The sequence below is a fragment of the Oratosquilla oratoria genome, unplaced genomic scaffold (genome assembly GCF_046742065.1).
Source record: "Oratosquilla oratoria isolate Oo_2021 unplaced genomic scaffold, ASM4674206v1 SCAFFOLD98, whole genome shotgun sequence".
NCBI lineage: Eukaryota > Metazoa > Arthropoda > Malacostraca > Stomatopoda > Squillidae > Oratosquilla > Oratosquilla oratoria.
In genome coordinates, this window is record NW_027467762.1 from 58,012 (window position 1) to 79,329 (window position 21,318).

Genomic DNA, 21,318 nt, shown 5'->3' on the forward strand with positions numbered 1-21,318 from the left:
ATTAGCACAAAATACAGATGTATGCTTATCCTTCATTGGTTTGTGTCTGGGTAGTACATTCTCCTCCTGGGTGATGTAGGTCCTTTTTGGCATTTCTCCCAAAACAAGCCAGTCTCATCACAGAACACCAACCACGGTCGAAGCAAGATGTGCTGGAATGAATGCTCTGGACCTGCTATTTAGTGATTCACGAACAAACGAATTTGTTGTTTACAAAGATACGGTCAAGGGAAAATAACTCGCTGTGACCAAAATGTAAACGTCTTTGTATCTCCATTTTATCTTTTTTTTTTTTTCTTCATAAAAAAATGGAACAAAGCAAAGAAACTGAAAGACAAAGGACCAGCAAAAAGATGCTTGGAAGAAAGCAGAATAGAGACTCCACTTGGTGTCATTCGAAAGATATGTCTCAAACACCGAGGGAATACCAAATGTTTGAAAGTTTTTTTTTTTTTTAAGGTTTGAAGGGGAAGGAAATATTATGCATAGAGGGTTAGAAATGGATAGAGAGCCCAGGTATAGAAATATAATGAGAAATAGAGATATTAATGACATTTTGGATGAATTAATAGAGCTCAAAAGTGAGTATAAAATAATGTACAAAGAAGTAGCTATGCTAAGGAAAGCCAATGAAGAGAATAATAGATGACTTAAAAAAGGAATTAAATAAATTAAAGGGAGATAATGAAAGGTTGAAAAGTTATATAAATAGGAATGAGGCATTAAAAAAGGAGATAAAAGATCAAATGCAAGCAGTGACTGAAAAGGTGGAAGAAAAAATAAAAGAAAATAACTTACAGGAAATAAAGGAACAGTGGAAAGTTTAACAGGAATGTCAAAAAGTATCCTTTAAAGAAATAATGGAGCAACAGATCAAGGAGAATACCAAGGAAACGGTGATCCAAGTAATTAAAAAGAAAGGCAACTTAGGGACACAGTGGATAAAAAAGATGCATTGTAATCTATGGCATCAAAGAGAACCATAATGTGCCTAGATATCTGAGGGAAAAGGAGGAGAAAGAGATCACTAAGGAAATTTTGAAAGAATTACAAGTGGAAGGACAAGGTTTGGATAGGGAAATCAAGGAGACCTATAGAATCGGCAGATACTCTAAAGAAAAACAATACAGGCCACTGAAAGTAAAGCTTCGATCTCAAATAATTGCAGAGGAAGTACTATCCAGAACAATGAAATTAGCAAATAGTGAACAATACAAAAATATATGGATAAAAAAGAAATGAGTGAAGAAGAAAAAGAAAAAGCACTTAGAAATGAAGCGAATGAAAAAAATTAAAAAAGAACAAACTGAAAGGAATTTTTTTTTTTTTTTTTTTTTTTTTTAGAAAATGGTATAGGAAAAAGGAAACAAAGCAGACAGAAAAAGATGAGGAGAAAGGAAATTAAAAATAGCTTATACCAATATAGATGGAATAACTTCAGGAATGAATTAATTAAATGATTATCTGGCCTTAGAAAAACCAGACATAATGGGAATAGTGGAAACTAAATTAAAGTGTACTCTACCACCCAACACTGTGGGACTAGGTTTATACAACTGTTGGACAAAGAATAGAAAGGATAAACAGGGTGGCACAGTATTAATTTTGGCTAATAAAGATATAAATGTAACAAAAATAACTGAAGGAAAAAATAATGTAGAGTAGCAAATTTGTAGTGGTGTATGTTCCCCCCAAAACACAGTGCTGGACAGAAAGTGATAATTCCAAAATATTAGAAGATACAAAATACAAATTAACTAATATACTGAAGGACAGAGGAAATACAGTAATTATGGGTGACTTTAATTCAAAAGAAATATGTTGGGAGGAAATGACAGTGAAGGGTGGAGAGGAACTCTGGGGCAATGTTCTGCTCGACATGACCATTGAATACACAATGACTCAGTGGATAAGGGAAAATACCAGATACAGAGGTAGTGAAGAACCATCAAGGCTGGATTTAATACTTATGACAGAGCCTGAATTTGTCGACAAAATTTATTACAAAACTCCGATAGGAAAGAGTGACCATGTACTAATAGAATTTGAGTTGAAAGAGCAAATGGATCAAAGCAGAAATGATAAACATAGAATAGAAAGACTAATGTACAACAAAACAAATTTTGAGAAACTCAAAAAATTCTTTCGCTACGTGAACTGGGAAAAATTCCTAAATGAAGAAGCAGGGATGGAAGAGAAATGGAATATACTAAGATAAATTTATAATGAGGGAGTGGATAAATATGTACAACAAAAAAAGGAAAGAACATTCATAAAAACTGGTACAACAAAAAATGTAGTGAGGCTAAGGATAGAAGAGATAAAGCTTGAAAGAAATGGAAAAAAGACAAGAAAACAAGCATATGGCTAATGAACATCAAACTAAGAAATTCCTAAATGAAGAAACAGGGATGGAAGAGAAATGGAATATACATACATACATATACAAAAGGCTTTTTCCCCCTTACACAGGGGGTAGCCAAAAAAGAAAAAGGCATAGAAACCACTCCCACCCATTCCATTTTCTATATATTTCACTCCCCTCCACCCTCCTTCTTATCTTGGCACCTCCTGGATGACAGGTCATCCCTGCATCCTGTCTGATGGTGGTGTAATTATGAAATGATGGTGTTTTGTGTGAGTGTCTTAGTTTTGTTTCTTGTATAATCGCAATGTGTATGTTGTGTTGTTTAAGAAAGTGTTCAAGTTCATGTTTTTCGTGTTAATACTGTCAATGTTGTGTTGTAATACCTAAGGTTTCTATTGTAGAAACCTCACAGGCTTCTTCTAATGAAGCCTCCTCTCAGGCAATCTCTCTTCCAGACCTGGGGGACTCCCCAGTAGAGGGATTGCTGACTAGTGTGCCTCACTCGGTAGAGGTGCACAGAAGCAATGAGGATCAACCAAATGCTGAACCCAAGCCTCAACGTGAAAGAGTCACTACTAGACCTAATCGTTCTGCTCCACAACTTGGAAATTGTAGTACTCCTCAACCCTCCTCTGCGGAGGTTCTCCCATCCCCAGTTGAGGGAATGTCTCCTGCCCCATCTAGAGGGGCACCTAAAGTTCCCATTGCTGAAACCCCACAGGGTTCCTCTAATAAAGCCTCCTCTCAATCAGTCAACCTTCCAAACTTGGGGGGCTCCCCAATAAAGGGATCACGGACTGATGTGCCTCACTCAGTTGAGGCGCACAGAAGCAAAGCTATGGAGTCTGAAGCTGTGCGCAGTAAAAGACTCCACAGTCCACCCTCATCTCCATCTTCTTCCCCAAATCGTGATAAGCAATCTAAGAAAGGAACTAATAACCCAGACTCTACATTGTCGGTCGGAACATTGTCAGAGAGGAGGATGCCACCCGCGAAAGCAAAGAAATTAGAAAAGAACCCATCTTGGAGACCCTCTCTCTCCCAGACTTCTCTTCCCAGACCAGTAGACCCAAAAAAGAAAAAGAAAAATGTATAATGTCCATAATTCAATGAAATATTCAAGGTTTTAATTCTCATCGAGAGCAGGTTGGGATTCTCTTTAAAGAACATGATATGTCTGCTATTTGTCTCCAAGTCCCCTAATGTTGGACTTAATTATAAATTTTACAGATCTCCTCCTATGATTGGGGGCCGTGCCCATGGAGGTACTGGTATCATTGTTAAGAAATCTGTAAACCACAGAAGTGTCCACCTACATTCGGTGTTGCAGGCTTGTGCAGTACAAATCTTTACCACTAAATGGATCACTTTATGTTCTTTGTATTTGGAACCTGAACTGGTAGATCGATTCCTAGACATATATAAGCACCCCCGTCAGTTTGAGTTAAATGACCTACAATCTTTGGTTGCCCAGCTCCCTGAGCCTTTTATTTTAATGGGTGACTTTAACGCCAAGCATCCTCTATGGGGTGAATCAAGGTGTGACCCCTGGGGCAATATAATTGAAGAATTTATTGATAATAACGATGTCATTTTGATGAATGACTGTTCCAAAACTAGGTTTGATGTCTTTCACAACTCAAGTTCTGCTATAGACCTAACTATTTGTTCATCATCCTTAAGATTAGACTACAGTTGGTCAAAAGATGAAGATCTACATGGTAGCGACCACTGGCCTATCCATATCAAATATTTAAAGAACACTCCCTCCTCTTGCTTACCTAAATGGAAGACAGGAGAGGCTAATTGTGAATTATTTAGGAGATCCACAGAGATTAATCATAAGACTAGTGATTTTTGTAGTAACTGATGCATATGATTATCTGGGAGACATCATACTTTCTGGTGCTTTCTCTTCCATTCCTAGGACAGCTGGTAAACCTCAACGCCCAGTAGTCCCCTGGTGGAACGATGAATGTGCTTTAAGCAGAAAGATTACAAGAACTTGCTATAAGAGATATCAGAGATATCCTTGTTTAGTCAATAAGATAACGTACAGAAGAGCTCGAGCAAAGCAGAAGAAAATCTTCAAGAAAGCAAGGAGGGAATCCTTCATTAAATATATTAGCGAATTGAAATATGACTCTTCCCCTACCTTAGTATGGAATAGGATTGGAAAATTACAAGGAAAGTTTACTCCATCTCCTTTACCTATTCTGAAGATAAATGACTCTTTTATATCAGATACAAGAGGAGTAGCAGAGGCTTTTGGAAGACATTATGCTGATATTTCAAGTCCACTACATTATTCACATGATTTCAGAAGAATTAAAGCCAAGACCACGATTATTCCTCCTACCAATACGAACTCGGAGGCATGTAATCTTTTCACCTTGGATGAAATGGATCATGCTTTATCTTTATCCTCCCCAACCTCTCCTGGAGTGGATGACATTCTTTATTCCATGATTGCTCACTTATCCATATCGTCGAAGAAATTCCTTTTAAATGTGCTGAACAAATTTTGGTCTTCTGGATCTTCTCCTAAATCTTGGAAGACTTCAATTATCATAAGAATCTTAAAGGCAGGAAAAGACTCTCATGACCCACAAAGCTACAGACCTATTGCTCTCACTAGCTGCATTTGTAAGATCTATGAAAGAATGGTTAATATGCATTTAGTTTGGTTTTTGGAATCTAAAAATCTCCTATCTAACAGACAGTTTGGATTTAGAAGAAATAAGTGCACTCTGGACCCCTTTTTATCACTCGTGAGATTCAGAATGCCTTTGCAATTCAGAACTCGAGCATCGCTGTGTTTTTTGACTTGAAAAATGCCTATGATACTACCTGGCGGGGAGGCATTCTGAAGCAAGTTGCAGAGTGGGGTATCGGGGGTAATATGTTCAATTGTTTAAAGGATTTCTTGTCTGACCGTTATCTAAAAGTCAGAGTGGGCTCTTCTTTCTCTTCTGCATATCTCCAAGAGGAAGGGATTCCCCAAAGAAGTGTTCTGAGTCCTACACTCTTCAGCATAGCCATTAATAGTTTGTTAGAACAAGTTCCCGCAGGAGTTCATGGATTGGCTTATGCTGATGACTTCGCTATTGTGTGCAGCAAATCGACAACATTAGAAACAGGCCAAAAGATTCAAGAGGTTATTAACTTAGCAACAGCATGGGCTAATAGCAGGGGCTTCAGATTCTCTGCTGAAAAAACAAAAACCATAAGGTTTTCCAGACTAAGACGCAAGGAAGAGATACCAACACTATTCTTAGAGGGTGTCATATTACCATATGAAGATCAAGTAAAATACTTGGGTCTGGTTTTGGACAAAAGGTTGACATTCACTCATCACATAAATGAGGTTGTATACACTGTTAAACAGCGACTTAATGTACTAAAGGTAGTGTCTCGTTTCAACTGGGGAGCAGATTGTATAACTTTAATAAGGCTTTACCAAACATTAGCAAAATGGATTAAGGATGTCAAATTTATGGATCGGCATGTAAAACTTCATTAAAGAAGCTTGATATAGTCCACAATATGGCTTTGCGGATCTGTTCGGGAGCATATAGAACATCTCCAGTGGATAGCTTGTATGTGGATGCTGGAGTTCCTCCCCACTATATTCACAGGGAGGAATTAAGCCTTAGATATATATCTCATGTCTTGACATCAAAACAGAATCCAAACTTCAATATGTAAAGCAGCCGGTAGACAGAGCTCCAAGGAAAAGTACTCTGCCGAAACCTTTAGAAGTGAGATGTGAAGTTGGGACAGAGAAGGTAGGACTTGTTCCTAATACAATTGCTGAGATCACGCCTCCCAAATTCCCTCCTTGGAACCGATGCCCCACTGTAATATGTCCTCTTAAAAACAAGAAAAATAGAACTGCTGTAGAGCTAAAAAGCGAATTTGTAGAACATTTATCAGTACATGCTGATTCAATTTTTATTTATACAGATGGATCAAAATCCCAAGACGGTGTTAGTTGTGCTGTTGTATCTGATAGCACAGTTTTAAAGAGAAAGTTGCCTCATTTTAGCTCTGTTTTTACTGCTGAACTGCTGGCAGTTAGCAACGCCCTCAAATTTGTTTTTAATTCTGTTCCATGTAATAAGAACTTTGTTATTTTCACAGACTCCATGAGCATTGTATCCTCTCTAAGTACATTATTACCTCGTCACTTTTTAATCCAAGAAATACAGGACTGGTTGATTCTCATTAACAACAGAAAGAAAATAAAAGTAAACTTTTGCTGGGTGGCGTCCCATGTGGGTATCACTGGAAATGAACAGGCCGATGCTGCAGCCAAAGCCGCCACTAGGCTCGACCATATAACAGACCAAAAGATCCCACATACAGATTTCAAACAAGTAATTCATCGTTATACAATGGAAAAGTGGCAAGAACAATGGACAAGGCTGGACGGTAGTTACAAGTTAAAAGAGATTCACCCCTTGGAGAATTGGCCATTCCTATATTACCCATAAATTTTTGATGGCAAGTGGAGCAGAAAGGCTGGCCCCCCAATGTCCCACTTGCCAAGTAGTTTTTACAATAAAACACATTTTAATACAGTGCCCTGCATTCTCTAATAAGCGCAGGGCAAATTTTTTAACAAATTTATCTTTTAAACAAATTTTAGGGGAGGAAGCTCAGGTGAAGAATGTTGTAAAGTTTTTGAAAGACATCGGTTTATTTTATGAAATTTAAGATTGTGTATATGAGTGCTTGTGAGTGTATGTTGTTGTGATGTGTTTTTGTGAATGTTTATTGTTTTTACTGTTTTACTTGAATTTTTATCTATATGAGATAGATATGCGCTGAATGGCCTACCAGCTTCGGCGCTTGGCCTTCGAGCCAAAAATTTCATAAATCAATCAATCTCTTTACGTCTTTAACCTTTATAGAAACTGATGCCGAAAACTTCCCCACAGTGGATGAAGCTCTAGATTTTGTTAACAAGGTCATTATGAGTGCTAGTGACAAATCAGTTCCCTGCACTAATGGGTAATTTTGCAGAAAACCTGTCCCCTGGTGGAATACCCAATGCCGTTTAACACGAAAGCAATGAGAGCTGCATTCACCCGCTATTGACGACATCCTTGTCAATTCTATTTGATTTGTTATAAAAAAGCAAGAGCTAGATTCTGATATCAGGTAAAACAGGCTAAGCGCCAATCCTGGATAAACTATGTTTCTAAGATAAACTGGAGAACTAGCCTCATGAAAGTTTGGACTAAAGTAAGAAAAATATCTGGAAAATACATCCCTACACCATCACCAGTCATAAAACTTAATAATCAAACACTTCATAGCCCAGATGACGTAAGTGAAGCCTTTGCAGACCATTTCACAAATATCTCTTCAAAAAATCCTTCATCTGTGTATTTTTAACATCATATTCAAGAAGAAAATAATGAATTAAAATTTAGAACAACAAAAAATGAATCTTATAAACTGCCATTTAGCTTGAAAGAACTCCTATCTGCTTTATCTTCATGTAAGGACTCCTCTCCAGGCAATGATGAAATAACTTACTCTATGATCAAGCACCTCACTGTGGAGACTAAATTTTTTTTACCAGGTATAATAAATAGAATATGGAAAGAAAAGTCATTCCCTAATATCTGGAACATAGCAATTATATTGGCTTTCTTAAAACCAGGAAAAGATGATAAAATCATTAACAACTATTGTCCTGTAGCACTCACATCATGTATATGTAAATTAATGGAGAAAATGGTAAATGTATGCCTAATCTGGTATTTGGAGAAAAATGGACTTTTTAACCCCACACAGAGTGGATTTCTTAAGATGCGATTGTACACAGATGCATTGATAAGGTTGGAGACATCAATTTGCGAGGCTTTTGCTAATAAGAAACACCACATCTCAGTCTTCTTTGATATAGAAAAAGCTTACGATACCACTTGGAGATTTGGCATCTTGAAAGTTATTCACGAAATTGGACTTAGAAGAGAACTTCCTATTTTTATTAAATCTTTTCTCAACAACCGAAGGTTCAAGGTCAAAATTGATAATACATTTTCTTCAGTTCATGTTCAAGAAGGAGGAGTGCCACAGGGCAGTGTTTTGAGCATAACACTGTTTGCATTATCAATAAATAGTATAAGTTCTATAATCCCATGTGAAGTAATGCATACCCTATTTGCTGATGACTTGTCCATCTCTTTTGCAGCTTCACAAATGGTAATTGCTGAAAGAATGATACAATTAACTATTAATAGAATAGCAGATTGGGCTTCGAAACATGGACTCAAGTTTTCAGCATCAAAAACAGTAGTGATGCATTTTTGCCAAATGAGAGGCCTGCATCCTGATCCTGACTTACATTTATATAGACAAAGAATATCTTGTAAAGATGAAACACAGTTCTTAGGACTGATTCTTGATAAAACATTAACTTGGATCCCACACATTAAGAATCTAAAGGTAAAATGCTCACAAGCTCTTAGTTTAATAAAAGTACTCTCTCACACCTTATGGGGAGCTGACAGGAAACATCTGATGATCCTCTATAAAGCACTAGTTGCCTCAAAATTGGCTTATGGATGTGAATTGTATTCATCAACAACAAAAACGGCACTATCTATTTTGAATTCCATACATAATACTGGAGTAAGATTAGCCTGAGGAGCTTTTAAATCATCCCAATACCCAGTTTGTTGGTGGATGCAAGTGAATTGCCTCTGGACCTTTACCACCAGTCACTGCTAGTTCGATACTGGCATAGAATCCAAAGAATTCCTAAATCTCTTGTATGTGAAGTTGTTTCTAATCAAAAATACTATAAATTTTATCTTGATCATCCCAGACTCCCTAAGCCTTTTGGATATCGAGTTTAAATTTTTTTTGAGGAATTAGAAATCCCAAAAATTAACATTTTACCTGTTAAATACTCAACGATACCCCCATGGAAGCTTCCATCTATGGAATTTTGTAAATGTACATTCAGTTCAAAGAAAGAAATGCCCACAAAGATGATGCAACTAACCTTCCTGGAATACATGGAAATTCATGAAGAATCCATTCCAATTTTTACTGATGGCTCCAAGTCCGGTGCAGGCACTGGATTTGGAGTTGTCTTTCCAAGTCTTACCCAAAGTGTAAGTTTACCTGAACAGGCCTCTATCTTTACAGCAGAATTGTACGCAATCTTAACTGCACTCAAAGAAATTATGATGCCCAATGGAAATAGTTTTGTAATTTACAGTACTCAGAAAGTGTACTACAGGTAATAGTTCACTCTAACTCAAATCACCCACTGGTAATAGAAATATCAGAATACAGGTAGTCGTCGACTTACGACCGAGTTCAGTTCCGACAGACAGGTCGCAAGTCGATCTGGACGCAAGTCGGTCTATATTACCCTTTATATAATATATATATATATATTGTATATTTAGCATACTGAAATAATCTTAGCATCTTTGAACTATGCTGTATAGTATTTTTAACCTTTTTACAATTTCATCTGATTTTCTTTGGGAAACATAGCCTAGGCCTAAGCATATTGAATAAAATCCTATCATCTTTGACCTATGATATTTAATACTGTATTTGTTAACCTTTGTATTATTTTACCATCAGACTTTCTTTAGGAAACGTATGCATACTGAATAAAATCTTATTATCTTTGAGCTACATTGTTTAATATTCATTAACTTTTTATCATTTTTGTTAAGAAACGTAGCCTAGGCCTACACATACTGAATAAAGTCCTGTCATCTTTGACCTACAAATCCTGTTTTGTTGGTTACATTAAAATCATTGTAAAGCAAAATTAGGAAAAAGATATTTTGAAACACATTCTTTTCGTTTACGTACTGTACTGAAAATATTGTTATCGACAACAGACTAGGCATAAACAAAGTTAACTGTTACATTTTTATTAATTGCAAAACATAAAAATACAAAATGCTGTGCCGAACATTTTGTCATCGACAACAGACTAGGCATAAAAAATACTGTTACATTTTATTAATTGCAAAACATTAAAAATACAAAATGTAAGGCAAAATTAGGATTTTTTTTATTTCAACAAAACACATTCTTTTCGTTTAAGTACTGTACCGAACATATTGTTATCGACAACAAACTAGCCTAGGCATAAAAAGTTTGTTATATTTTATTAATTGCAAAACATACAAAATGCAATGCAAAATTAGGAAACATTTTACTTAAACAAACAAAATGAAAGAATATTTAGCTGGCTGGGATGCTGACGCTGCCGGCAGCCTGCGAAAACTATCGTACTCGCGTCTCGCAGCGTGGGGAGTAATGTACTGCACTGCCAGGCATAACATTGCAATTCTATTACTCTATTAAATGTTAGATATTATTGCACTATCTCGTGGTCGTAAAGTCGATCAGTCGTAAGTCGATGACTACCTGTAGTTGTATTTAATAGAAAACAGAGGCAAGAACATAAAGTTCTGTTGGGTCCCTGCCCATGTAGGAATTAGTGGGAACGAAAAAGCGGATGCCTTAGCAAAACATGCAGCTAGAGTTACTCCTGTCATTCAGTCAAGACTCCAGGAAGTCTGGAACTTTAACTGGAAACTAGAAGACCAGAAAATGAAGGACATAGGGATCACCTCTCGCCCTTGGAAATATTCAGATTTACCTAGAGAAAAAGAAGTTATAGTATGCAGATTAAGAATCGGTCACACTAGACTGACGCACAGCTTCCAAATGAACAGAGTACCTCAACCATATTATAATGATTGCATTGTCCCATTGACAATGAAACATATTTGAGTAGAATGCCCAAGTCTAATGGCGGCTAGAGAACATTACTTTTACCATTGTAAAAATAATAATGGCAGATATACTTTGATTAAGATTAAAGGAGCTGAATGTGGTATTGATCTCCTTTTTAATTTTCTTAAAGAAATTTGCATTCATAATAAGATTTAGAACGCAAAGTTTTAAATTTTATTTATATATTTTCTCAACTTTAATGCAGCATTAGTTAAAACCTTTTAAATACATTGTATCAATTCAAATGATAACTAAATTATAAGTTAAGTATAAAGTTTGAATATATATTTCAGTTAAAATGTTCATTGTTTTAAAATATATATTTCTAAGGTATAGTACCTACTCTAACAATATAGAAATATAAATATTTTATCTAATAGTGGCATCAATGACCATAGATGTTCTGATGCCAAATAATTTCCAATAAATAGATAAAATAACTAAATCTTCCTCTCTCATGTTCCATGTTTCTGCCCCATACAGTGCTGTTGGCACAATCACTCCTTCATACAACCTCCTCTTAGCATCCATACCCAGATGTCTATTTCTCTTTGCACTTTTTAGTCCACCAAGGCATTTACTCACTTCTCTCAATCTACATTCTACCTCCACCCCCATTCCTCCCTTTCCTGTCACATTCACACCCAAGTATCTAAAACTATCCACTTCCTCCAGTCTTTCACCCTTAATGCTCACTTCCAGCCTGCTTTCACTCTCTCCCCTTGTACATCTCATCACCTTACTTTTGCCCACATTTATCTTCAGCTTCCTTCTTTCACACACCTTCTCAAACTCTGTCACTAACTTCCTCAATACCTCCTCTGATCCTACTACAAGCGCAGTGTCATCAGCAAACAACTACTGGCTTACCTCCCACCTTTCTCCACTTTCTTTAGTCACCTCCACCCCCTGACCCACTACCCTTGCATTCACCTCTCTCACCACCCCATTCATGTAAAGATTGAACAACCAGGGCGACATAACACATCCCTGATGAAGTCCCACCTTTACTTCTAACCATTCACTCTCTCCATTTCTAATCCTAACACAAGCTCTACTACATACATACATACATATACCAAGGCTTTTTCCCCCTTCCAAGGGAGGTAGCCAAAAAGGGAAAGGCATAAAAACACTCCCACCCATTTCATCCCTAAATACACTCCACACCCCTCCCACCCTCCCTCTCATCTGAGCACCTCCTGGATGACGGGTCATCCCTGCACCCTGCCCACCGCCCTGGGTCAGAAGCAGTGTCGCAAGACACAGCACATCCACAGCAAGGCCGCTTCATTTAATCGGCGACCCCCCCTCTCCGTCCCCCCTTGCATATAAGGAGAGGACGGGGAGAAATCCCTTTGGGCTGCGTCAAAATTTACTCACACATACTACCCCACCCCCCACCCCCCTGCCCATTCCTCCTCATGCAATCACAACATCATCCATATACAACCATTCTTCACTCACCTCTGTCTTCTGTCCTCTCCCTTCCTTCCTCAACAGACATTCCCCTCTTCCCCAAAGCCCCCTTCACCCCATCCATCCACCTCATCCTAGAACGTCCCCTCATGTTCACTCCCTCTACATCTGCCTTCCATACCTCTTTTACTAGTCTTTCTTCACTCATTCTTTCCATGTGTCCAAACCATCCTAATATTCTTTCATCAACCCTATCTCCCAAATCCTTTTTCACCCCTGTTCTGCTCCTCACCTCCTCATTTCTCACTCTATCCAGCCTAGTAACCCCCACCATACTTCTCAGACACCTCATCTCAAACACATTCAAACTCCTTCTCTCTTCTTCTCTTATGTTCCACGTTTCTGCCCCATACAGTGCTGTTGGCACAATCACTCCTTCATACAGTCTCCTCTTCGCATCCATTCCCAAATGTCTATTCCTCATTACACTCTTTAATCCACCAAGGCATTTACTCACTTCTCTCAATCTACATTCTACCTCCACCTTCACTCCACCTTTTCCTGCTACACTTGCACCCAAGTATCTAAAACTATCCACTTCCTCCAGTCGCTCTCCCTTAATGTTCACTTCCAGTCTACTGCCACTTTCACCCCTTGTACATCTCATCACCTTACTTTTACCCACATCTTTAGCTTTCTTCTATCACATACGCTCCCAAACTCTGCCACCAGCTTCCTCAATCCCTCCTCTGACCCTGCCACAAGCGCAGTGTCATCCGCAAACAACAGCTGGCTCACCTCCCACTTTTCTCCATTTTCTTTAACCATCTCCAATCCCTGACCCACTACCCCAGCATTCACCTCTTGCACCACCCCATCCATGTATAAGTTGAACAGCCAGGGCGACATAACGCATCCTTGACGAAGTCCCACCTTTACTTCAAACCACTCACTCTCTCCATTTCTAATCCTGACACAAGCTCTACTACTCTCATAAAAACTCTTGACAGCTCCCAAAAGCTTTCCTCCTATCCCATAAATCTGCATAACCTCCCACAGTGCCTTTCTGTCTACCCTATCATAAGCCTTTTCCAGATCCATAAAAGCCCAAAAAACATCCTTCCCCTTTCCTATAGCTTTCTCACATATCTGTCTTACCACAAAGATCTGATCTACACAACCTCTACCTGTCCTAAAACCACACTGTTCCTCACCAATTACTCCTTCTGTTCCTCTCCTAATCCTCTCAATTAAGATCCTCCCATAAGCCTTCCCTACTACACTTAACAGGCTAATCCCTCTGAAACTACTACATTCACACTTGTCCCCTTTTCCCTTGTAAAGAGGAACTATACAGGCACTTCTCCAGTCCGGTACTCTACCCTCTCTCCAGTAAACATTAAATAACCTCACCAACCAGTCCACCATCACTGAACCTCCCTTTTTCAGACATTCTGCATGGCATCCATCCAGACCAGGTGCCTTACCTGCTTTCATCATCTTAACAACTGCCTTCACCTCATCCTTCCCTATTTCTCCTCCATTCTCCTCACTCATCACTCTCATTTTCTTCGCATTTCCCACTGCAGCTATCTTTCCTTCCCTATCCTCCTTCACATTTAGCAACGCCCTAAAATATTCTGCCCATCTTCCCCTTACTGCCATCTCTTCCATTATCATCTCTCCATCTGTACCTTTTACCTTTTCTTCCCTACTTGATTCGCCTCCTCTTCCTCTCTTAATTTCTTTCCAAAACATCTTTTTATTACTTTCAAAATTTTCTGTCATACTCCTACCCCATTTCACATCTGCTCTCCTCTTTGCCTCCTTTACCTTTTGCTTTACTTCTCTTTTCTTTTCTTTGTACGTCTCATATGACTCCCCCGTCCTCTTTTGTAACCAATCTGTGAATGCTCGCTTCTTCTCTTCTACAACCTTTTTTGTTTCCTCATCCCACCATTCACTACCCTTTCTTCTATTTCCCCCTGTCCTTCTTGTTCCACACACCATCCTTGCACACTTTAAGACTCCCTCCTTGAACCATCCCCATTCCTCCTCCACACCCATCTCTGCTCCATCCTTTACTCCCTCCCACTCCTCCTTCAGCTTCTTTTCGTACTCCTTCTCCTTTTCCTTTTCATTCAAGGAGTTCACTCTAAGCACCTCCCTACCTTTTGTCCCTTTCCTCTTTCTCCATCTATCCTCCACTCTCAGCTTACCTTCCACCAGGAAATGATCTGATATTGCCCCACCCTCTCCCCTTAGCACATGTACATCCTTAACTCTTCCTATCATAATCCTATTTACCACTACATAATCCATTAGCGCTCTATCTACCACCCTTCCCTCCACCACCCTCTCCCATGTGTACTTATGCTTGACTTTCTTCCGAAACACTGTATTTGCTATCATCAACTCTCTTTCTAGACACATTTCCACCATCAACTCTCCACTACGATTCTTTCCTGGAACTCCACACTTCCCAACCACTCCATCGATTGGACCATTTCCCACCCTAGCATTAAGGTCTCCCAGTACTATTACATTGACATTTCTTCCTAAACCCTCTATGCACTCATTTAAATCTATCCAAAAGGCCTCCCTTTCTTCCACGCTCTTCTCACTGCCAGGCCCATATGCACTTACAAAGACCCACATCTCCTTTCCCAGTTTCACCTTCATCCACATCATCCTTGAGGAAACCTCCTTCCACTCCACTACCTGTTTACCTATCTCCTCACTTACTAGAATAGCCACCCCTTCCCTCCCTCGCCCTCTCTTCACTCCTGATAACCTCCCACTTACACTCCCAAACTTACACTCACCCTTCCCTTTCAACTTAGTTTCACTTAAAGCCAACACATCCATCTTTCTTCTCACAAACATACTACCTATCTCTTCCCTTTTACTCTCATCTGTACCACATCCACGCACATTAAAAGACCCAAACCTTAGGGTGCTGGCCCGAGGCCCTCCAGCACCCCTTATGCCTTCACTTTTTTTTTAGGTTATATGCCCCGTGGGGCTACAGGGAGAAGGATGCCTAGTCCCTCTCCCCGTCCCTTTCTTCTCGCCTCTTACGATCCAAGTGGGATACTTGGTGGCAGTATTCTTTTCCCCCACCACAGGGAATTCCCCCATCACAGAAAGAGAATACTCAGAGAAATGGTACAGGACAGCAACAAGGGGTTGGGGGACAGCATAACGGAGGGACAGTCGTAATATAAAAGTGTCATCATTTCTCTATGAACAGAATTTCTTCTATCATAGACAAAATGATGTGTGGCTCTGGTCTGTAGGGGCGCCCCATATAGACCCTAAAGTATCGACTGCATGCTACTTTGCCACAATAACAAGCAGCCAATACCCCAGACGGGGACAAGCTCTACTACTCTCATAAAAACTCTTGACTGCTCTTAACAGCTTTCCTCCTATCCCATATATCTGCAGTACCTCCCACAGTGCCTTCCTGTCTACCCTGTTGTAAGCCTTTTAGATCCATAAAAGCCCAAAAAACATCCTTACCTTTTCCTATAGCTTTCTCACATATCTGTCTTACCACAAAAATCTGATCTACACAACCCCTACCTGTCCTAAACCCACACTGTTCCTCACCAATTACTCCCTCTGTTCCTCTCCTAATCCTCTCAATCAAGACCCTCCCATAAGCCTTCCCAACTACACTCAACAAGCTGATCCCTCTGAAATTACTACACTCAACAAGCTGATCCCTCTGAAACTACTACACTCACACTTGTCCCCCTTTCCCTTGTAAAGCGGAATTATACAGGCACTACTCCAGTCCTCCAGCACTCTACCCTCTCTTAAACAAACACTAAATAACCTCACCAGCCAGTCCACCATAACAGTATCTCCTTTCTTCAGACATTCTGCATGGCATCTATCCAACCCAGGTGCCTTACCTGCTCTCATCATCTTAACAGCTGTTTTCACTTCATCCTTCCCTATTTCTCCTCTATTTTCCTCACTCATCACTGTCATTTTCTTAGCGCTTCCCACTGCAACTACCTTTCCCTCCCTATCCTCCTTCACATTTAGCAACTCCCTAAAATACTCTGCTCACCTTCCTCTCACTGCCTTCTTTTCCATTATCATCTCTCCATCTGCACCTTTTACCTTTTCTTCTCTACTTGATTCGCCGCCTCTTTCAATTTCCTTCCAAAACATCTTTTTATTACTTTCAAAATTTTCTGTCATACTCTTACCCCATTTCACATCTGCTCTCCACTTTGCTTCCTTTATCTTATGCTTAACTTCCCTTCTCTTTCCTTTATACCTCTCATACGATTCCCTCGTCCTAAATTGTAGCCAATCTATGAATGCCTGCTTCTTCTCTTCTACTCCTTTCTTTGCTTCCTCATCCCACCACTCACTACCCTTCCTTCTATTTCCTCCCGCCCTCCTTGTTCCACACATCATCTTTGCACACCTTATGACTCCCTCTTTGAACCATCCCCATTCCTCCTCCACTCCTAGTTCTACTCTATCATTTACTCCCTCCCACTCCTCTCTCATCCTCTTCTCGTATTCTTTTTGTTTCTCATTTAAGCAGTTAACTCTAAGCACCTCCCTACCTTTTGTCCTTTTCCTCTTTCTCCATCTATCCTCCACTCTCAACTTACCTTCCACCAAAAAATGGTCTGATATTCCCCCACTCTCTCCCCTTGGAACATGTACATCCTTAATTCTTCCTATGATAATCCTGGTTACCACTATATAGTCCTTTAATGCTCTATCTACCACCCTTTCATCCACCACCCTCTCCCATGTGTACTTATGCTTAACTTTCTTCCTAAATAATGTATTTGCTATTATCAACTCTCTAGACATATCACCAACTCTCCACTACAATTTTTTCCTGGAACTCCACACTTCCCAACCACTCCATCTATTGGTTCATTTCCTACCCTAGCATTAAGGTCTCCTGATACTACTACACTGATATTTCTCCTTAATCCCTCTATGCACTCATTTAGATCCATCCAAAAAGCCTTCCTTTCCTCTAGACTCTTCTCACTATCAGGCTCATATGTACTTACAAAAACCCACATCTCCCTTCCTAGTTTCACCTTCATCCACATTAACCTTGAAGAAACCTTCTTCAACTCCACTACACACTTACCTGTCTCTTCACTTACTATTATAACCACCCCCTTCTCTCCCTCATCCTCTCTTCACTCCTGAGAACCTCCCAACTACACTCCCAAACTCACTCTTTTGTTGGGTACCTGGACACACCAGCGTCATGGGGAATGAAACGGCAGATAAAGCTTCAAAGTCGGCAGTAGCTGATCTACAGCCGACTACTGCTGTCCATATACCTCATGGCGACCTTAGGGAGATTATACACACTCATATACAAAATAAATGACAGCATAGATGGAGCACCTTAACTGATAACTTGAAGCTAAAAAAGATCCGTCCCTTTATAAAGAAATGGGAATCATCCAGTTGCCCAATTAGAAGGAACAGCATCATCTTGACCAGATTACGAATTGGACATACACATCTGACGCACAGTTTTTTAATGACGGGTGACGACAAGTGGCAGGTACCATTCTGTCGTACATGTCAGGCTCACATTACTGTACAGCACTTTTTAACGAAGTGCATATGTTTTCAATGTGAGCGACAAGCATGTTCAATCACAGGCAAGATCATGACGGACTTGCTTGATGATAACAGTGAAGTAGCCTGTGTGGTCAGATTTTTAAAGCTTATCAAGTTTTATCACCTATTATAATTCACTGTATTTTTCAATTTTATTATTACATTACTTTTTTTTTTTTTTTTTATCTTTGAACTTTTAGCCTTTATCCGCCTTTTGGCTTTCATAGCGCTGAATAGCCCTTGATGCTCCAGTGCTTGGCTTTTGAGCCTAAAACTCATAAACCAACCAACCCAAACTCACTCCCTCTTTTCCCTTTCAACTTAGTTTCACTCAATGCCAACACATTCATTACAAAGGATTACAAAGGTGGAGCATGCCGACAGGAGACCTTTTGATCCATATCTAGGTTGGATGCAAAAAAAAAAAAAAAAAAAAAAAAATCATATCAATAATAAATAAAAACTATAATAATGTAAATAACAAATAAAATACATAAATAAATGCATAGGTATAGTTGAATAACAAACAAACAGGTAAATAGTGAATGATAATAAATTGACATATAACTAATAATAAATGGAAATCAGACAGCCAAATTATAACAAAACAAAAACAAATAATATAACATAAATTATAATCATTACAGCATCTTACTTAGGTATTTATCTAAATGATTCTTAAAGCTTTGAACTGAACTACATTGCACTACCTGTGCAGGAAGTTTATTCCATTCATTAACTACACGGTTGGCAAAGTTGTTTCTACCTACTTCCAAATTGAATCTATTTCCGGACAGTTTGAGACCATTGTTTCTTGTCTGATTCTCATTCAATGTGAAAATTTTGTCACTTTTGATGTTGTCAATTCCCTTTGAAATCTTAAAGACCTGTATCAAGTCACCTCTGAGTCTACGCTTTTTTAGGGAAAACAGATTCATGTGCTTAAGTCGATTTTTGTATGATTTATTTTTGATATTTGGAATCAGTTTTGTGGCTCGCCGTTGTACTTTTTCCAATCTGTCAATGTCTTTAATGAGATTCGGTGACCATACGGAAACAGCATATTCCAAATGTGGACGAACTAACGATTTATATAGCTTGTTAATGAGTGATGGACTTTTGAAATCAAAAGATCGCGCAATCAATCCCAGAATCTTATTTGCTTTCTCAGAGGCTGAAATACACTGCTTGGATGATTTGAGGTCGTTACTGATAATTACGCCGAGATCTTTTTCACTATCCACTTTTGTTAACGAATTTCCAAATGACTTGTAATCGTACTTACTGTTATTTTTACCTATGTGCATTACCTTGCATTTACTTGTGTTAAATTTCATTAGCCACTTTTCAGACCATTGCTGTAATTGATCTAAATCTTCTTGAATATCTAATTGGTTTGAGTGATCATTTGCCACTCCGCACAGTTTTGTATCATCAGCAAATTTGGAAACAGTAGATTTTAGTCCATGGTCTATATCATTTATACACTGCGTGCCAGAATTATATGCAAATCGATTTTTATGTTCTAACTCCGATAGTTTTTAATAAAAATTAGTGAAATTTGGCATGTTATATGGCAACACTAACACATGCGCAGATCTAAAATTTTAAGCTAGTATGCGCAATAGTAATCAAACGGCAGCCATTTTGGTGACTTGGAGCTTGTTTAAGCGTGCCAACTTTATATGCAAATCATTGCTAAAGTGTCAAATATGGTGAAGTGGTGACGGAAAATTAAACCATTGATTATTTTAGGAATATGTAATCTGAGAACAAGAATGATACAGCGCAAACATGTTCAATATGGTTTCATAGTACAATCAATATTGTATGTAATTGCCATTTTTATTAACAAGAGAAAAAAGCCTTTGGTCCATTGAAGATGTCAAACTTTCGATTTCATCTGATGAAATTTCCTTGGCAGCATTCAGAAAGGCATTCCAGAGGTCATCCTTGGAGGTGTACTGCCTTCCTCCGGAGTAAATCTTCCTTTTCAAGATTCTCCACAGATTTTCGATGGGATTTAAATCTGGAGAACAGGCTGGCCATTGCATTATTTTCCCATGTCTGGCAAAAACACTCTCCAAATATTCAGTGGTTATGCTTGCAGCATGAGACGGTGCATTATCATGCATGAATACCATCTTTTTCCGGAATGACAAATTCTTCTTCTTCTGCCAGGGTTCGAGGTGTTCCTTAATGAAGTCAATGTAGAGTTTGGCGGTCATTTTCACTCCATCTGCGACTCTAAATGGTCCTACCAGCTCATTACTAATGATTGTAGCCCAAAACATCACACCACCACCTCCTTTTTGACGCCTGATCCGGTGGGGACGCCTGATCCGGTGGGGACGTGGACCCTCATCACGATACCATCCTCTCCTCCACCCATCGGGTCCATCAAGGGTCGCTCGACACTCATCGGTGAACAAAACAGTTTGAAAATTTACCTTCATATGATTTCTTGCCCACTCCATCCTCTTTTTCTTGTGGATATCCTTTAATGAGGGCGAACCTCTGGCTTTCCACATTTTGCAACCGTCCTCAGGATACGGCATCGAGTTGATTTGGGCACATCAGGAACACCAGCGTTTTCAAAATCTTTTTTGCTAGTTTCAAAAGAGTTACGGCGAACTTCTCTCTTGATTCTACTCATGGCTTGACGCAACACAGGTGCTTTCTTACCAATTTTCCCTTTGTCAGAACGTCCGTTGCAAAGTTCAGGGTTAGTAAAAAAAAAAATTAATTGTACGATGATCACGGTCCAATTCTTTGGCTATTTCTAATGTAGATATCTTATTATGAATACTTTGGACAATTTTAGACTTCTCAGCTTGACTCAAAGCACCTTTACGTCCCATCTTGCATATAAAGCTGGCACGCTTAAACAGGCTGCAAGTCACCAAAATGGCTGCCGTTTGATTACTATCGCGCAGATTAGCTTAACATTTTAGATCTGCGCATGTGTTAGTGTTGCCATATAACATGCCAAATTTCACTAATTCTTATTAAAAACTATCGGAGTTAGAACATAAAAATATATTTGCATATAATTCTGGCACGCAGTGTATATACTATGAATAGAAGTGGCCCAAGAACGGAACCCT

The 21,318-nt window shown here is 39.0% G+C and overlaps 1 protein-coding gene across 1 annotated transcript in view; it reads left to right on the top strand.

Moving 5' to 3' along the window:
• Positions 1 to 21,318, top strand: part of frtz (WD repeat-containing and planar cell polarity effector protein fritz) — a 509,212-nt gene that overhangs the window by 55,298 nt on the left and 432,596 nt on the right. The gene's annotated exons all lie outside the window — the stretch shown is intronic.